General features: G+C 49.7%; 1 protein-coding gene across 4 annotated transcripts in view; it reads right to left on the reverse strand.

Annotated features, from left to right (window-relative positions):
* The window catches only part of LOC142466812 (uncharacterized), a 557,357-nt gene that overhangs the window by 157,400 nt on the left and 383,513 nt on the right, over nucleotides 1-16,444 (reverse strand). For 2 of the 4 annotated variants that reach the window (XR_012788231.1, XM_075572273.1), the window contains exon 1: nucleotides 9,194-9,284. The exons of the other annotated variants lie outside the window; for them this stretch is intronic. The gene's annotated coding sequence lies outside the window, so the exon portion shown is untranslated. Of the gene's footprint in view, nucleotides 1-9,193; nucleotides 9,285-16,444 lie in introns of those variants that run through there. 4 annotated transcript variants of the gene reach the window in all.

Genomic DNA, 16,444 nt, shown 5'->3' on the forward strand with positions numbered 1-16,444 from the left:
TTCACCCCATTCCTGTAACACTTTTTCAGAGTGTAAATATCTATTCTGCCCTGGTATTCATTGAATTAACTTATCACTTCTACAGTATAAAAAAAAGCCTTGAGCCACAGTCTAATGAGGTTACAATGTCAGTTTGGGCTTGAAACTCCTCCCCCCCCCCCCCCCCCCGCCATGGCCACGTCCCCCGCACATCCCATTGCTCCACAGACCACAGATCGCAGATTTTACCCGTGTACGTGCCGCTAGGCCAGTGTTTCCCAATTAAATTTAGTCGTGGAACCCTTTTATTTTTTGTAAAACAGAATGGAACCCCTTCAATATTTTTAGCGTAGCACATGAAAAAAAAACAAAAAAGAGATAAGCCGCATGCGAAAAATGTTTTTGGTTCAAGATCATTTTTAAAAGACCCCCATCGCCCCAAAACATTTTTAAAAGACACCCACCGCCCCAAAACATTTTTAAAAGACCCCCACTGCCCCAATACATTTTTAAAAGACCCCTACTGCTCCAATACATTTTTAAAAATCACCCACTGCCCCACTACATTTTAAAATGACCCCCACTGCCCCAGTACATTTTTAAAATACATATCTCCCCAGCACCCCTCATCATCATTTCTCCCCTGCACCCCTCATCATCCTCATATACCCCCCCTGCATCTCCCATCACTCCCTACCCACCCTCTGCCACCATGGATCTCCCCACCCACCCATCACCACCATGGATCTCCCCCCCCCCCCACGAATATGCCTACCTCGTATCCTGCCCTGCAGTTGCCGGCGGCGGGCGGGGGAGCGAAGGAGGTGGAGGCAGAGGCGGCGGGGCAGGAGGCAGCGTGGCAAGAGGAGTAGGCGGCGAGGCAGGAGGCAGAGGGGCAAGAGGAGGAGGAGGCACTACAGAAGGCAGTGGGGCAAGAGGAGGAGGTGGCGGTGGGCAGGCGAGGAGGTGGCAGTGGGGGGTGAGGAGGCAGCAGGGCAGGAGGTGTAAGCAGCAGTGGGGGGAGGAGGCAGCAGGAGGTGGTCAGGGCTGCACGCACACACTCTAGCAGGCACCGGAAGTGCCGCACTGCTAGAGAGCGATTTGGAAAACGCTGCGCTAGGCAATCAGACGCGTGTGCAGTAGTGACCACTGGAGCCGTAGCCTAAGGCCACGGGCATGGTCAGCACTTAGGCCCTGACCCGTGCTGAGCCACACTCATGCTCGGCAGTGAGCCCCTGCAGCCGCAATGAGAGCGGCTTTAGCAGGGGATCGCGCACGCTTCCGCAAGTGTGCGGAAGCGTAGACGACATTAATTTTCTAGTTTGAGCGCAGGGCCGGTCACGTGAGCAGATAATGGTATTTAAAAGGGCAGTCCCTCCTAGGAAGAACGTGAACCAACAACAATGGCATATTTAATAGGTTAAATGTAGCAAATTGTCAAATTAAAAATCCCGTTTAGCAAACAAAAAAACATAACACTTCCATAGAAAACAAAGTAATTATAATGCCCTCATTAGTCAAACACATAAATGTTCCTGGACAAATACAGAACAGGATTTCTTTCACAATACACAAAGAGTTATTTTAACCCTTTGAGTGATGCAGGGGTCACGTGATCGCTCTCTCATGATGACAGAACGGACGGGGAGACCCCCTCCCTTCTATCCCACGTAGTGATAGATCCGTCCTGCCCTGCACAGGAGCACAGAATGTCATCTCCCGTAGGAAACCCAGCAGGATTACTATGACGTAGCTATTACATCATGGGGCCAGACGCGGTGACATAGCAGCTACATTAAAAGGGCACCAAAGGGTTAAATGGGGATTTTATCCTTTTCAGGGAAATCTTGTACTCCAAGTGATTTCATGTTTTCTCGCCGCTAGGTTAGATTTAAAGCAGCCGTTCAAGCTGCCTTTAAAAAATCAATCGGCGAAGATTCGGCTGGAGGGGTCACTAAATCACTGTGTAATGCAGTCAGTGGAACATATATTTATATTCACATGCGTTCCACTGACGTGTGCTCGCTGCCGAGCCCTTGTCCTGTCTCATGGGGCTTCTCCAGCAGCAGCAGAATCTCCCTGTCGAAGTAAGTATTGTGACTTTAACTAGACTGGTTCCTAGGGCAAGGTCAGCCCCTACTATTAACCCAGATATATGCGGGTGGATATACCAGAGACACAGGTTTAAATCTCTGTCACTCTGGCCCACGAGCGCTATGGATTCTACTATTCTGTTTATCCCACTTAAGTCTACTCTATTATTAATAAGCTACTAGATAACACTTATGATCTAGCCTATGTGTCTATGTGTCTGCACTATCTATAATAAGAGTTACATCTTTTAATCTATATATCCCTAATGGTTTGTAGTTTGCCTTGTTATCTTATGCCCAGATACTGTACATGTGTGTAATAATGCTGCTTTTGACTGTAAGCTCATAAAACTGAACTATCTTTTAACTTGCTCCTTTTCAGCTTTAACCCCTTCGTTTTGGCAGAAATATCATCTAAGAAAGAAAATATCAGCATGGCTGCTCCCAGTCACTAATTTATAGTCATTAAATATCCTTTATGGCACCAATATAGTGCGTACATGTTGCTTAATTTTACTGTTACTTAAGTGTAACTTATGCAATGTGACTTCTCACAGTTCAGCAAGTGTGCTGAGCTGTCCCTGTGTGACTCTCTATTTTGTTATTGGTTTTCCAAGTTGTTTGGCGACGTGACGTCATCAGTGTCCAAAGATGCTGCGATGACGTCAGACTTCAACCAGAAAGTACTGACGGTGAAGTGGCTGCCCGGCTGAAAACAGGTGCTGGGTATGAGGTGAATGTGTAACCCCTAGGGCACGGGTGGGGAAAGTCCGGCCCGCGGGCCGGAGATCATTTAGTCCGCCCCCCGGGAAGCCAGGCTGCAAGAATGGTTTAAAAAAAGATTTTTTTTTGTTGGCCCGCGTCTTCCTACAGCACTGCCCCTTCCCTTCTCTCCTCCAGTAATGCCGGGCTCCTTAGGCTCCGCCCCCTGTCCCTCCCTTTAGGCTCAGCGGCCTGTCAGTCTCTCAGCTGCACTGGCCATGCTGCTCCAGCAGCCCATCCTCGAGACCCAGGTAACCCACATGCCCCCTATATCCCCTCCCAGACACATTACCCACCCCAAGGGGGGAGAGGCCTTATTATTGTGTGTGTGTGTGTGTATCTGTCACTGTGTGTGTGTGTGTGTGTGTGTGTGTGTGTGTGTGTGTGTGTGTGTGTGTCTGGCACTGGCACTGGCACTGTGTGTGTGTGTGTGTGTGTGTGTGTGTGTGTGTGTGTCTCAATGTCACTGTGTGTGTGTGTGTGTGTGTGTGTGTGTGTGTGTCACTGTGTGTGTCACTGTCACTGTGTGTCACTGTCACTGTGTGTGTGTGTCACTCTCACTGTGTGTGTGTGTGTGTGTGTGTGTGTGTGTCACTCTCACTGTGTGTGTGTGTGTGTGTGTGTGTGTGTGTGTCACTCTCACTGTGTGTGTGTGTGTGTGTGTCACTCTCAGTGTGTGTGTGTGTGTGTGTGTGTGTGTCACTCTCACTGTGTGTGTGTCACTCTCACTATGTGTGTGTGTGTGTTGTGTCACTCTCACTGTGTGTATGTCACTCTCAGTGTGTGTGTGTGTGTGTGTGTGTGTGTGTTACTCTCACTGTGTGTGTGTGTGTGTGTCACTCTCACTGTGTGTGTGTGTGTGTGTCACTCTCACTGTGTGTGTGTGTGTGTGTGTGTGTGTGTGTGTGTCACTCTCGCTGTGTGTGTGTGTGTGTGTCACTCTCGCTGTGTGTGTGTGTGTGTGTGTGTGTCACTCTCGCTGTGTGTGTGTGTGTGTGTGTGTGTGTGTGTCACTCTCACTGTGTGTGTGTGTGTGTGTGTGTCACTCTCACTGTGTGTGTGTGTGTGTGTGTGTGTGTCACTCTCACTGTGTGTGTGTGTGTGTGTGTGTGTCACTCTCACTGTGTGTGTGTGTGTGTGTGTGTGTCACTCTCACTGTGTGTGTGTGTGTGTGTGTCACTCTCACTGTGTGTGTGTGTGCGTGTGTGTCACTCTCACTGTGTGTGTGTGTGTGTGTGTGTGTCACTCTCACTGTGTGTGTGTGTCACTCTCACTGTGTGTGTGTGTGTGTCACTCTCACTGTGTGTGTGTGTGTGTGTGTGTGTCACTCTCACTGTGTGTGTGTGTGTCACTCTCACTGTGTGTGTGTCACTCTCACTGTGTGTGTGTGTGTGTCACTCTCACTGTGTGTGTGTGTGTGTGTGTCACTCTCACTGTGTGTGTGTGTGTGTGTGTGTGTGTGTCACTCTCACTGTGTGTGTGTGTGTGTGTGTCACTCTCACTGTGTGTGTGTGTGTGTGTGTGTGTGTGTGTCACTCTCACTGTGTGTGTGTGTGTGTGTGTGTCACTCTCACTGTGTGTGTGTGTGTGTGTCACTCTCACTGTGTGTGTGTGTGTCACTCTCACTGTGTGTGTGTGTCACTCTCACTGTGTGTGTGTGTGTGTCACTCTCACTGTGTGTGTGTGTGTCACTCTCACTGTGTGTGTGTGTGTGTGTGTGTGTGTGTGTGTGTGTGTGTCACTCTCACTGTGTGTGTGTGTGTGTCACTCTCACTGTGTGTGTGTGTGTGTCACTCTCACTGTGTGTGTGTGTGTGTGTGTGTCACTCTCACTGTGTGTGTGTGTGTGTCACTCTCACTGTGTGTGTGTGTGTGTGTGTGTGTGTGTGTGTGTGTCACTCTCAGTGTGTGTGTGTGTGTGTGTGTGTGTGTGTGTCACTCTCACTGTGTGTGTGTGTGTCACTCTCACTGAGTGTGTGTGTGTGTCACTCTCACTGTGTGTGTGTGTGTGTCACTCTCACTGTGTGTGTGTGTGTGTGTGTGTGTCACTCTCACTGTGTGTGTGTGTGTGTGTGTGTCACTCTCACTGTGTGTGTGTGTGTGTGTGTCACTCTCACTGTGTGTGTGTGTGTGTGTGTGTGTGTCACTCTCACTGTGTGTGTGTGTGTCACTCTCACTGTGTGTGTGTGTGTCACTCTCACTGTGTGTGTGTGTGTGTGTGTGTGTGTGTGTCACTCTCACTGTGTGTGTGTGTGTGTGTGTCACTCTCACTGTGTGTGTGTGTGTGTGTGTCACTCTCACTGTGTGTGTGTGTGTGTGTGTGTGTCACTCTCACTGTGTGTGTGTGTGTGTGTCACTCTCACTGTGTGTGTGTGTGTGTGTGTCACTCTCACTGTGTGTGTGTGTGTGTGTGTCACTCTCACTGTGTGTGTGTGTGTGTGTCACTCTCACTGTGTGTGTGTGTGTGTGTCACTCTCACTGTGTGTGTGTGTGTGTCACTCTCACTGTGTGTGTGTGTGTGTCACTCTCACTGTGTGTGTGTGTGTGTGTCACTCTCACTGTGTGTGTGTGTGTCACTCTCACTGTGTGTGTGTGTGTGTGTGTGTGTGTGTCACTCTCACTGTGTGTGTGTGTGTGTCACTCTCACTGTGTGTGTGTGTGTGTGTGTGTGTGTGTGTCACTCTCACTGTGTGTGTGTGTGTGTGTGTCACTCTCACTGTGTGTGTGTGTGTGTGTGTGTGTCACTCTCACTGTGTGTGTGTGTGTGTGTGTGTGTCACTCTCACTGTGTGTGTGTGTGTGTGTCACTCTCACTGTGTGTGTGTGTGTGTGTGTGTGTGTGTGTGTGTGTCACTCTCACTGTGTGTGTGTGTGTGTGTGTGTGTCACTCTCACTGTGTGTGTGTGTGTGTGTGTGTGTCACTCTCAGTGTGTGTGTGTGTGTGTGTGTGTCACTCTCACTGTGTGTGTGTGTGTGTGTCACTCTCACTGTGTGTGTGTGTGTGTCACTCTCACTGTGTGTTTGTGTGTGTGTCACTCTCACTGTGTGTGTGTGTCACTGTCTGTGTCACGGTCACTGTGTTTGTGTGTCACTGTCTGTGTGTGGCAGCAGCCGCCTGAGGTGATTAAGGACCTGAGTATCACCAGGGCGGCGCGGGTAAGCAGCGCTCCGGGGGGGAGAGGGTATAAGAGGAGTGGGGGATGGGGGGGGAAGGGGTATAAGAGGCTTGGGGGATAGAAGAACGAGTCTGCGGTGGGAGAGACACCTCACTACTGCCTCTCCTCCTCCTCCCCACACCGGGTAGCAGTTGTGGAGGGTACCTGCTCCGATCTCCCCCTGCTCCGCCCCTCCCCTCTCCCCCCGTGCACTTACACGGCCCTCCTCCCCACACCAGGTAGCCGTTGTGGAGGAGGGCACCTGCTCCTATCCCCCCTGCTCAGATTCCCCCCCCCCCTTGCGCACTTACACGGTTTTCCTTCTCCCCACACAGAGAAGTAGTTGCGGAGGGCACCTGCTCCGATCTCCCCCTGCTCTCCCCCCCCCTTGCGCACTTACACGGTCCTCCTTCTCCCCACACCGAGAAGCAGTTGCGGAGGGCACCTGCTTCGATCCCCCCCCAATCAGATTTCCCTCCCCCTGTGTGTGTCAGAGAGAGTGTGTGTGTGAGTCTGAGAGAGTGTGTCTGAGCGAGTGTGTGTGTCTGAGCGAGTTTGTGTGTGTGTCTGAGCGAGTGTGTGTGTGTGTCTGAGCGAGTGTGTGTGTGTGTCTGAGCGAGTGTGTGTGTGTGTGTGTCTGAGAGAGGGAGAGTGTGTGTCTTGAGAGAGAGAGGGAGAGTGTGTGTCTTGAGAGAGAGAGGTAGAGTGTGTGTCTTGAGAGAGAGAGGGAGAGTGTGTGTCTGAGAGAGAGAGGGAGAGTGTGTGTCTGAGAGAGAGAGGGAGAGTGTGTGTCTGAGAGAGAGAGAGAGAGAGGGTCTGACAGTCAGAGTGGGACTGACAGAGTGGGTCTGACGGTCTGACAGTCTGAGTGAGAGTGGGTCTGAGAGTGAGAGTGGGTCTGAGAGTGAGAGTGGGTCTGAGAGTGAGAGTGGGTCTGAGAGTGAGAGTGGGTCTGAGAGTGAGAGTGGGTCTGAGAGTGAGAGTGGGTCTGAGAGTGAGAGTGGGTCTGAGAGTGAGAGTGGGTCTGAGAGTGAGAGTGGGTCTGAGAGTGAGAGTGGGTCTGAGAGTGAGAGTGGGTCTGAGAGTGAGAGTGGGTCTGAGAGTGAGAGTGGGTCTGAGAGTGAGAGTGGGTCTGAGAGTGAGAGTGGGTCTGAGAGTGAGAGTGGGTCTGAGAGTGAGAGGGAGAGTGTGTGTCTGAGAGGGAGAGTGTGTGTCTGAGAGGGAGAGTGTGTGTCTGAGAGGGAGAGTGTGTGTCTGAGAGGGAGAGTGTGTGTCTGAGAGGGAGAGTGTGTGTCTGAGAGGGAGAGTGTGTGTCTGAGAGGGAGAGTGTGTGTCTGAGAGGGAGAGTGTGTGTCTGAGAGGGAGAGTGTGTGTCTGAGAGGGAGAGTGTGTGTCTGAGAGGGAGAGTGTGTGTCTGAGAGGGAGAGTGTGTGTCTGAGAGGGAGAGTGTGTGTCTGAGAGAGAGAGTGTGTGTCTGAGTGTCTGAGAGAGAGTGGGAGAGTGTGTGTCTGAGAGAGAGTGGGAGAGTGTGTGTCTGAGAGAGAGTGGGAGAGTGTGTGTCTGAGAGAGAGTGGGAGAGTGTGTGTCTGAGAGAGAGTGGGAGAGTGTGTGTCTGAGAGAGAGTGGGAGAGTGTGTGTCTGAGAGAGAGTGGGAGAGTGTGTGTCTGAGAGAGAGTGGGAGAGTGTGTGTCTGAGAGAGAGTGGGAGAGTGTGTGTCTGAGAGAGAGTGGGAGAGTGTGTGTCTGAGAGAGAGTGGGAGAGTGTGTGTCTGAGAGAGAGTGGGAGAGTGTGTGTCTGAGAGAGAGTGGGAGAGTGTGTGTCTGAGAGAGAGTGGGAGAGTGTGTGTCTGAGAGAGAGTGGGAGAGTGTGTGTCTGAGAGAGAGTGGGAGAGTGTGTGTCTGAGAGAGAGTGGGAGAGTGTGTGTCTGAGAGAGAGAGGGAGAGTGTGTGTCTGAGAGAGAGAGGGAGAGTGTGTGTCTGAGAGAGAGAGGGAGAGTGTGTGTCTGAGAGAGAGAGGGAGAGTGTGTGTCTGAGAGAGAGAGGGAGAGTGTGTGTCAGAGAGAGAGGGAGAGTGTGTGTCTGAGAGAGAGAGGGAGAGTGTGTGTCTGAGAGAGAGAGGGAGAGTGTGTGTCTGAGAGAGAGAGGGAGAGTGTGTGTCTGAGAGAGAGAGGGAGAGTGTGTGTCTGAGAGAGAGAGAGAGAGAGAGAGAGAATGTGTGTCAGAGAGAGAGTGTGTCAGAGAGAGAGAGAGAGTGGGTCTGACAGAGTGGGTCTGACAGTCTGAGAGTGGGTCTGACAGTCTGAGAGTGGGTCTGACAGTCTGAGTGAGAGTGGGTCTGAGAGTGAGAGTGGGTCTGAGAGTGAGAGTGGGTCTGAGAGTGAGAGTGGGTCTGAGAGTCTGAGAGAGAGTGGGTCTGAGAGAGAGTGGGTCTGAGAGAGAGTGGGTCTGAGAGAGAGTGGGTCTGAGAGAGAGTGGGTCTGAGAGAGAGTGGGTCTGAGAGAGAGTGGGTCTGAGAGAGAGTGGGTCTGAGAGAGAGTGGGTCTGAGAGAGAGTGGGTCTGAGAGAGAGTGGGTCTGAGAGAGAGAGGGTCTGAGAGAGAGAGAGTGTGGGTCTGAGAGAGAGAGAGTGGGTCTGAGAGTCTGAGCGTGAGAGTGGGTCTGAGGGTCTGAGAGAGAGTGGGTCTGAGGGAGAGTGGGTCTGAGGGAGAGTGGGTCTGAGGGTCTGAGAGAGAGAGTGGGTATGAGGGTCTGAGAGAGAGAGTGGGTATGAGGGTCTGAGAGAGAGAGTGGGTCTGAGGGTCTGAGAGTGTGGGTCTGAGGGTCTGATTTCCCTACCCCCTGCCCGATTTCTGTGTGTGTGCACGTGTGCATTTGCGTGTGCACAGACACCAACCCACAGTCTGTCAGTCACCCAAAGAGAAGCAGTTCCAGCCATCACATTAGTGGTGAGTTTATTAAATGTTTCACCAAATATAGCAGGCTAATTTTTAAGTTGATAATTTTGGATGGCCCTCGAATGATTTTATAAATATCAAAATGGCCCTTCGCAGAAAAAAGGTTCCCCATCCCTGCCCTAGGGGTATATATACTTGTTAGTGTCACTATTGCAGTAAGGTGTATGGTCTGAGGAGAGGACGTGTCTGTCCTAAAACGCCACGTGTTTGCATATACCTGCTCTGATGCTTTGAATACAAAGTAAGTTACTTACAGAAAAGGCTCCTGTGTGCTTCCTCCACCACTTTATTTCTTCATCTTCTCTTTCCCGGAAGTGGAGACACTGACTACATCCAGGTCATAGCTATCTGTGTCCTACTGCGCATGCTCACACTAAGAGGATCATGGGAGTTGTAGTTTTTAGACTTCAAAACGGATCAAGTGTCACATACTGTGCAGATTAGAAACGAGACAGTAACATTTCCCAGGCACTGTGCTCAGGGTTGCCACCTTCGACTGACGGCCAACCCGGAGATTTTTTTTTTTAAATGACACTGTTGCCATGACAACGGGGCGCTATGCAATGTCACGCGGTGTCAAGTTGCCATGACAACGTGGCACCGCATTGCGTCATGACATGTGGCATCTCATGGTCATGGCAACGGGAATCACGTAATGCTGTTATGTCACGTGATGTTCCCGTTGGCATGGCAACGCAGCGCCATTTTACGCCGCGCAGCCATATTGACAGTAGTTGTAGGGGGAGATGCCGAAGACATTGCTGTTACAGGTACGGTTGCTGCGTTAATGGTATATGGAATTGTATATTACCTTATGTAATTTCTATTATTTATAACCAACGCTGATGACAATCTCACAAAACGTCAAGTTTGTGGAAAGCATCTTGGATCACTAGTGGCGGTAGATGCCGGAAGACGTTGCCGCCACACGGAGGGTATAAACAAAAGAAAACACCCGCTCACTCTTAGTCTTACATATTAGTCTGGGTGCACTAGGGTAGTGGCAATAGCATAAAAAGAGGTCTCTTTCCCCAAAGACAGGGAAAGTATAGAAACCCCAAGTACATGCACTCTCAGATCTCATTTGTTCGGAATTGGTATCAGTCTTGAGACTCAGAAATGCACTTGAAATACTGTTGTGAACAGTGTAATAAAAAAACCTCGAGGTAACCCCTATGATAGTGTATCAGTGATATGGTTCAAATAATTTTTTATTTCTAACACGATAAAAATAATGGGACACAAAAATTGTTACAAACGCATGGGGCATATAACAATGGAGGAATAGTCTACTGTTGTATAGATCACTCAAAGTGGAAAAATATTAGTGCTGTTATTAGCAGCAATCAATACAATATTGTTCACATTGCCCTGTAAATTAAATTGAGCACTCAACAAGGTATTGTTCAGACTGCCCTGTAATTTAACTACAACAATGCAAATGTGAATATTAAGTCTCTTAAGTGTCCCAGCATCTAGATAAAGAGAGGGCTTTTTGGAGCCATATATAAATTCAAGATAGTCTTTATAGATTCAAGTGAGCAAGGGCTGAATGTAAAACCCTTTTAGATCCAGTTATGATTATTGTCAGGCTGATGCCGTTGCAGAGTATGGGATAAACAGTGGACAGCCAGGATAGGGAGGGGAGGTATTCCCTGATAGAATGGAGGTTAGTAACTCTGCAGCAGCAGTCCTGGTAGTATACTTGCCTCAGACTCTGCTTAGGTACCTAGAGGTCAGACAGGTAGGGTGGGAAGTATCTCTCAGTTCTCCCTGCACTAGTAGCTGGCCGTCCAGGAAAGGAGATGCGCTGGTAAGGGATTTCCCCTGCTTATAGCCGAGTGCGAGCAGGGAGAAGCCCCGGGTAAGGGATTTCCCCTGGTTACAGCTGAGTGAGAGCAGGGAGAAGCACCGGGTAAAGGATTTCCCCTGGTTACAGCTGAGTGAGAGCAGGGAGAAGCACCGGCTAAGGGATTTCCCCCGGTTACAGCTGAGTGAGAGCAGGGAGAAGCACCGGGAGTGAGATGTGGTGGAGAGTGGGACTGGCGCAGATCCGAGGAGGCTGCTTGGCCCCCCAGCGGCCGGGAGGTAGCGCCGGGGAGGTAAGGGAGCGCCGGGGAGGTAAGGGAGCGCCGGGGAGGTAAGGGAGCGTTGGCGGCTGGGGCAGGAGGGCCGTGCCGCGCTTCCCCTCCCTCCGGGAGCCAGTTGAGAGCGAGGGGGGAGGAGCCTGAAGTTGGCGGCAGGGGCAGGAGGGCCGCGCCGCGCTTCCACTCCGTCCGGGAGCCGGTGCGTGTGTGCGTGTTTGTGTGTTTTGGACCTTTTGCCCGTCACTCCGCCTCAGGCCAATGAGAGGTGTGCGGGGGCGGGCAGGCCAAGGGAGCCATCTCATTGGCCTGAGGCGGAGTGACGGGCGGGCCAAAGGTCCAATGCGATTGCCCCTAGACACAGTGAGACACAGGACAAACAGACACGCATACAATGGTTTGAGAAATATATAGATATAGATAGTGGTATTGCACTTAATCCTAAAGGCTACAATTATATCTCCTAAGCACACTGATACATACTGCACTCTAAGTGAGTACCTCTCTGCCTATGTTATGTACCTACCTTGTGCATAGAGATCAGTGCCTCATTATCTTCATTAGTAGTAATTAATTCAAGTGTTCCTCTTTGCGTTGATCCATCAACGGGGTGACTCCTCCATACATATGAGTAACATCAAAAGAGTCACATCTTAAAGCTGCAGTTCAGTCAATATCCTGCATGTGTGTTTTTTTTAATAAATCAGTTCTGTAGTAAGAAAAAATACTTTTAGCATTTTCTGTTTTTAAAAAAACTACTTTGAAAGACCAATTTTCTTGTATTCTATTTTAACAGCCATTTGCTAAGGCACTGCCCCTTCATGTCCTGTCACAGGCCCTGGCACACCCCTTTGTGAGCCCTGCCCTCCCTCTAGCACATGTCAGTGCAGGAGTGCTCATGAATATTCATGAGCTTCCACTGACAGACTGAAGCAGAATATAAACAGATCCCTTCGCTAATTATGTCACCAAATTTCGCCTATCAATACATGGAGAACGAATTGACTGGCAGCTATACAGTTCTTTAGGTAATTAGAGATTGCCCACATAAAACTATTGAAGTAAAAAAATTAATTAAAAAAAAAAAAGACTGAATTGCAGCTTTAAGTGTCATATCTAAAGTGTCTGCAAGAGTTAATTTTGGAGTTGAAATTGGAGGGGAAGATTGGAGGAAGATCTGGACTCTGCATTACACTTTGCCACTGTGAGACATTCTCTTTTAACATCTGTGATTTGTTCATTTTTATCCTCCATAAGGCTGAGTTTATAGTGGCGTAGTGCTTGCTGATGCGCGCTGATCATATATTCAGAGACCCATTATATGTTATGGTGCCATTCTGAGTGAAAGTTTCTGCTTGCTTGCTGAAGCTCGCTCAGCTTCCAGCTACAGGCAAATCTGTGTTTCTGTGCTTGCTGGAGAGGAGGTGTGTTCACATGACTTCACAGCCTCCAATCAGAGCGCAGCTCAGAAATGAGCTTAGACCCGAGGGCGGCCATTGTTCCCTGATCTGACTTTGATCTGACTTTGATCTGACTGATCCTTACCCAATAAATACATTAAAAAACCAGTACCGGTTTTGCCAAACCCCCCACCTCCGTTTTTGACCCCCCCCCCCCCCAACACACACAGTGACAGACACACACACTGTGACAGACACACACACTCAACCCCCCCCTGTCTGTGTTCCCCTCACGCCGTTTCCCGCCTCTGCCTTTCACCCACCCGCCGCCTCACACCCCTGCGCCCCACAGCCACCGCCCGCACTCAACAGACACCTGCCGCCTCTCACCCACACGACACACGACTGCTGCCTCACACCGCTACGCACCGACATTACTGACCAGCCGCCGCCCGCACTCACCCGCCGCCTCACACCCTAGCGGGACCCCCACCCACAGCCAGCACTCACTACCCACCCGCCACCTCACACCCGATCGGGACACACACCTCACATTTTACATCATTTATGTCACCAAAATATACATTGTACTGTGTTGTGTTTACATTTTTAAACAACATTGTATTACATTTTCTTCCATGTTTCTTTTCAACATTATTATACCACCTTTCCACCAAATAGTCAACCTATTATTCCCCTATTTATACATAATACTACCTATTACGGATTTACATCCCGGGCAACACCGGATATATCAGCTAGTGATATATATATTTTGGATATATCTATATATCCTATATATATCATACACATATATATACATACATACAGATCCATCACACAGATCCCTGTCCCGCCTCCCGCCCGCCCGCCTCCGCCCCACAAGCCCCGCCTACCAGAGCACACGCTCTGTCTGAGGGGCAAGAACATGAAAAGCAGCCGCTTGGTAAGCGAGAGGTGAGCATCAGCACTGGAGAGCACGGCCACTCTCCACTATAAACTCAGCCTTACCTGTGAAGTCTCTCCTCCTGCATCTTACTATGCCCTCCCTACTGCTTTTTCTGTTTACTGTTTCCTCACTCCTTTGTGAATGTCTCTGTTCTCTCCAACATCCCCATTCCCCACTGCACCATTATTTATACACCCCTCTCACAACAACTTCTATACCCCTCAATAAAAAACACCCACACAAATTCTCTATTTACACCTTCTATCTACTCCTTCCTGCTGCTGGGGATCTCCCCCATAGCCTGAAGTCAGACATACACACATGATCTCACTCATGCGTCCCTGCCATCTCTTCCCCTGTAAATGGTGTTAACATTTTCATTTAACACTGACCAGCCTTAAATCTCACCCCACAAATCAAGTATCCCAATAGTCTGCCCTCATGGCTATTATCCCACTCAGTCACTCCTACCACCCATTGTGACCAAACACTGCCATCTACAGCACTTACTCCCTCACCTACTGTCTCTGTAAATTTCCCATTAAACCTCTTAGATTGTAAGCTCTTCGGGGCAGGGATTTCCTTTCCTATTGTCTGATTTTGCTGCACTTATTGTATAATTATAATTTCCTGTACTGTATTCTTTGTGAAGCACTGAGTACACTTTTGGCGCTAAATAAATAAAGACATACAATATGAGTGCATCTATCTACACTATTATATTACACATTTGAGTGGCAAGGCATCAGTGATTTGTCCAGTATTTCTTGGAAGGTAGGAACAATATACTATAACTGTATATCAACACTGTGTCTGCCTCTATCCTTATTAATTAATCTGCGCATCAGCGGATCAATATTGACCATTTCAGCAGACACCTGCCTAGTGAGGCAGTATAATTGTAGTCATCACCCATGTGGTGTACATTCTTACGGATTAGGAGTATGTATATTAAGATACTCCCTACCACACAAGTTCGTACCAGCCTATCATTATACACTATACTAGGAGACTATTCTTTGCCCGTATCTGCCATCGAGGAGTACCCTTGTGCCATAGCAGTGCTAGTATAAGATGTTATACTATTGTCCCTTTATTCTACCATTTTATAGGCTGGATTATTTCCAGCATCAGATTGCGGACTAATATTAGTCACTAATCTACTTAATTCTTTGATCAACACGGCTTTTACAGCACTGTAATTATGATCACAGTTACTGTCAGTTCTGTTTGATTTTAAAACCCTTTATTTTATATTCGTTTTGATGAAAAAGTATTTGAGATAAATCATTATCCATCCAAGTGACTGAGTGCTTTGTCACTGTTATCTGTTTCTTTTTGTGTATATATGTTATATCTGACCTAGTAAGCACCTCACTTACATACATCCTAGCTGTTGCGGGGGCTCACTGTTTTGTGTAGCTATCCATATAGCAAACAGGTATGACAGGAAAGACAGACCTTATAGTAAGTCGTTTTCCTCCAGCGTTTCAGTGGTCTCACTGGGTCAGGCAGCCCCCCATGTGTGAGCAGCCTGGGTTTTTAAAACCCCTTAAAGAGGCAATTGGGACCTGACAATTACAAGACCTTCCCAGCTGAATTTTAACCTGGTCACTGGTGTACTGCAGACCTAAACATAGGTCAGCCAGGCATAGGGCTGGTGTCTTTTATTCACCCTGTTACATGGGGACACTAACCTTTTTTCAAGTAGAAGGATTTTTTTTTCATGTTTCTGTGTTGGACAGATCCACTGCCCAACTTTACCCTGGCCCCAGTCAGTATAAAATGATCAATAACCACAGAATTATGCTAAAAAGCATTAGCACTTTTAACCCACTGTCGCCATGCTGCGACAGCATAAAACACTATACTGTATACCAGTGTTTTTCAACCAGGGTTCTGCGGAACCCTGGGGTTCCGTGGAGCAGTCCCAGGGCTTCCGCCTAGCGCTCACACTCACTTTGCGCCCCGCAGCGGCTTTCCTGGATCTCCCCCTCCCGGCACTAACACCTCCAGAGCCCGCTCACAGGACTGCCGGAGAGCACTCTAGTAGTGCGGCACTTAAGGTGCCTGCTGCTAGCTAGAGCGAATGGGTGCATGCAGTCCTGCGTTCTCTGTAGTTAGCGGTCACCGCATCCTGCCCATCACTGCCGCCTGAGGTAGGCATATGGGGGAGAGGGGGGAGAGATGTGAGCTACAGTGGGGGGGAGGTGATGTGAGATGCAGGGGGTGGTTATATGAGGGTGATGTGAGATGCAAGGGGGTGGGTATATGATGATAATGAAGAGTGTTGGGGGATATATATGAGGATGATTATGAAGGGTGCTGGGGGAGATATGAGGATGATGATGAAGGATACTGGGGGAGATATGAGGATGATGATGAAGGGTGCTGGGGGAAATATGAGGATGACGACGAAGGGTGCTGGGGGAGAGATGAGGATGATTTTACCAATGTGGCTCGATTGAAAAAAAATATGTATTGGGGTGGCAGGGGTCTTTTTAAAATGTATTGGGGCGGCGGTGGCATTTTTAATATGTATTGGCGGGGCGGGTATTTTTATTATGTATTGCAGCTGGGGTTACATGTATTTAGAGGGGTGAGGTTTTGTGATATGTATTTTGTAGGGGGGATTGAGTTAGCGTGGGGTAATTGATGGAAGGTAGGGGCGAGTGAGAGGAGAGGGGGGAGAGAGTGAAGAAAAGAGGTAGAAGGGGGGGGGGTGGAGGGGAGGTGAAGGGGGGGGGTGGAGGGGAGGTGAAGGGGAGGTGAAGGGGGGGGGGGTGGAGGGGAGGTGGAGGGGATGTGGAGGGGAGGTGGAGGGGATGTGGAAGGGAGGGGAAGTGTAGTGAGGGGTGGGTGAGGGGAGGTGAAGGCCGCTCACTCACCCGTCCGGCCGCTCCCACGTGGATCTGAGGCGGGAGGCAGCGTGTTGTGGCCGCTCCCCCGCTGTGTCCCTGGCGCGCGCTCGCTCCCCCGCTGTGTCCCTGGCGCGCGCTCGCTCCCCTGCTGTGTCCCTGGCGCGCGCTCGCTCCCCCGCTGTGTCCCTGGCGCGCGCTCGCTCACTCCGCT

This window comes from Ascaphus truei, chromosome 15 (assembly GCF_040206685.1).
Source record: "Ascaphus truei isolate aAscTru1 chromosome 15, aAscTru1.hap1, whole genome shotgun sequence".
Taxonomy (NCBI): Eukaryota; Metazoa; Chordata; class Amphibia; order Anura; family Ascaphidae; genus Ascaphus; species Ascaphus truei.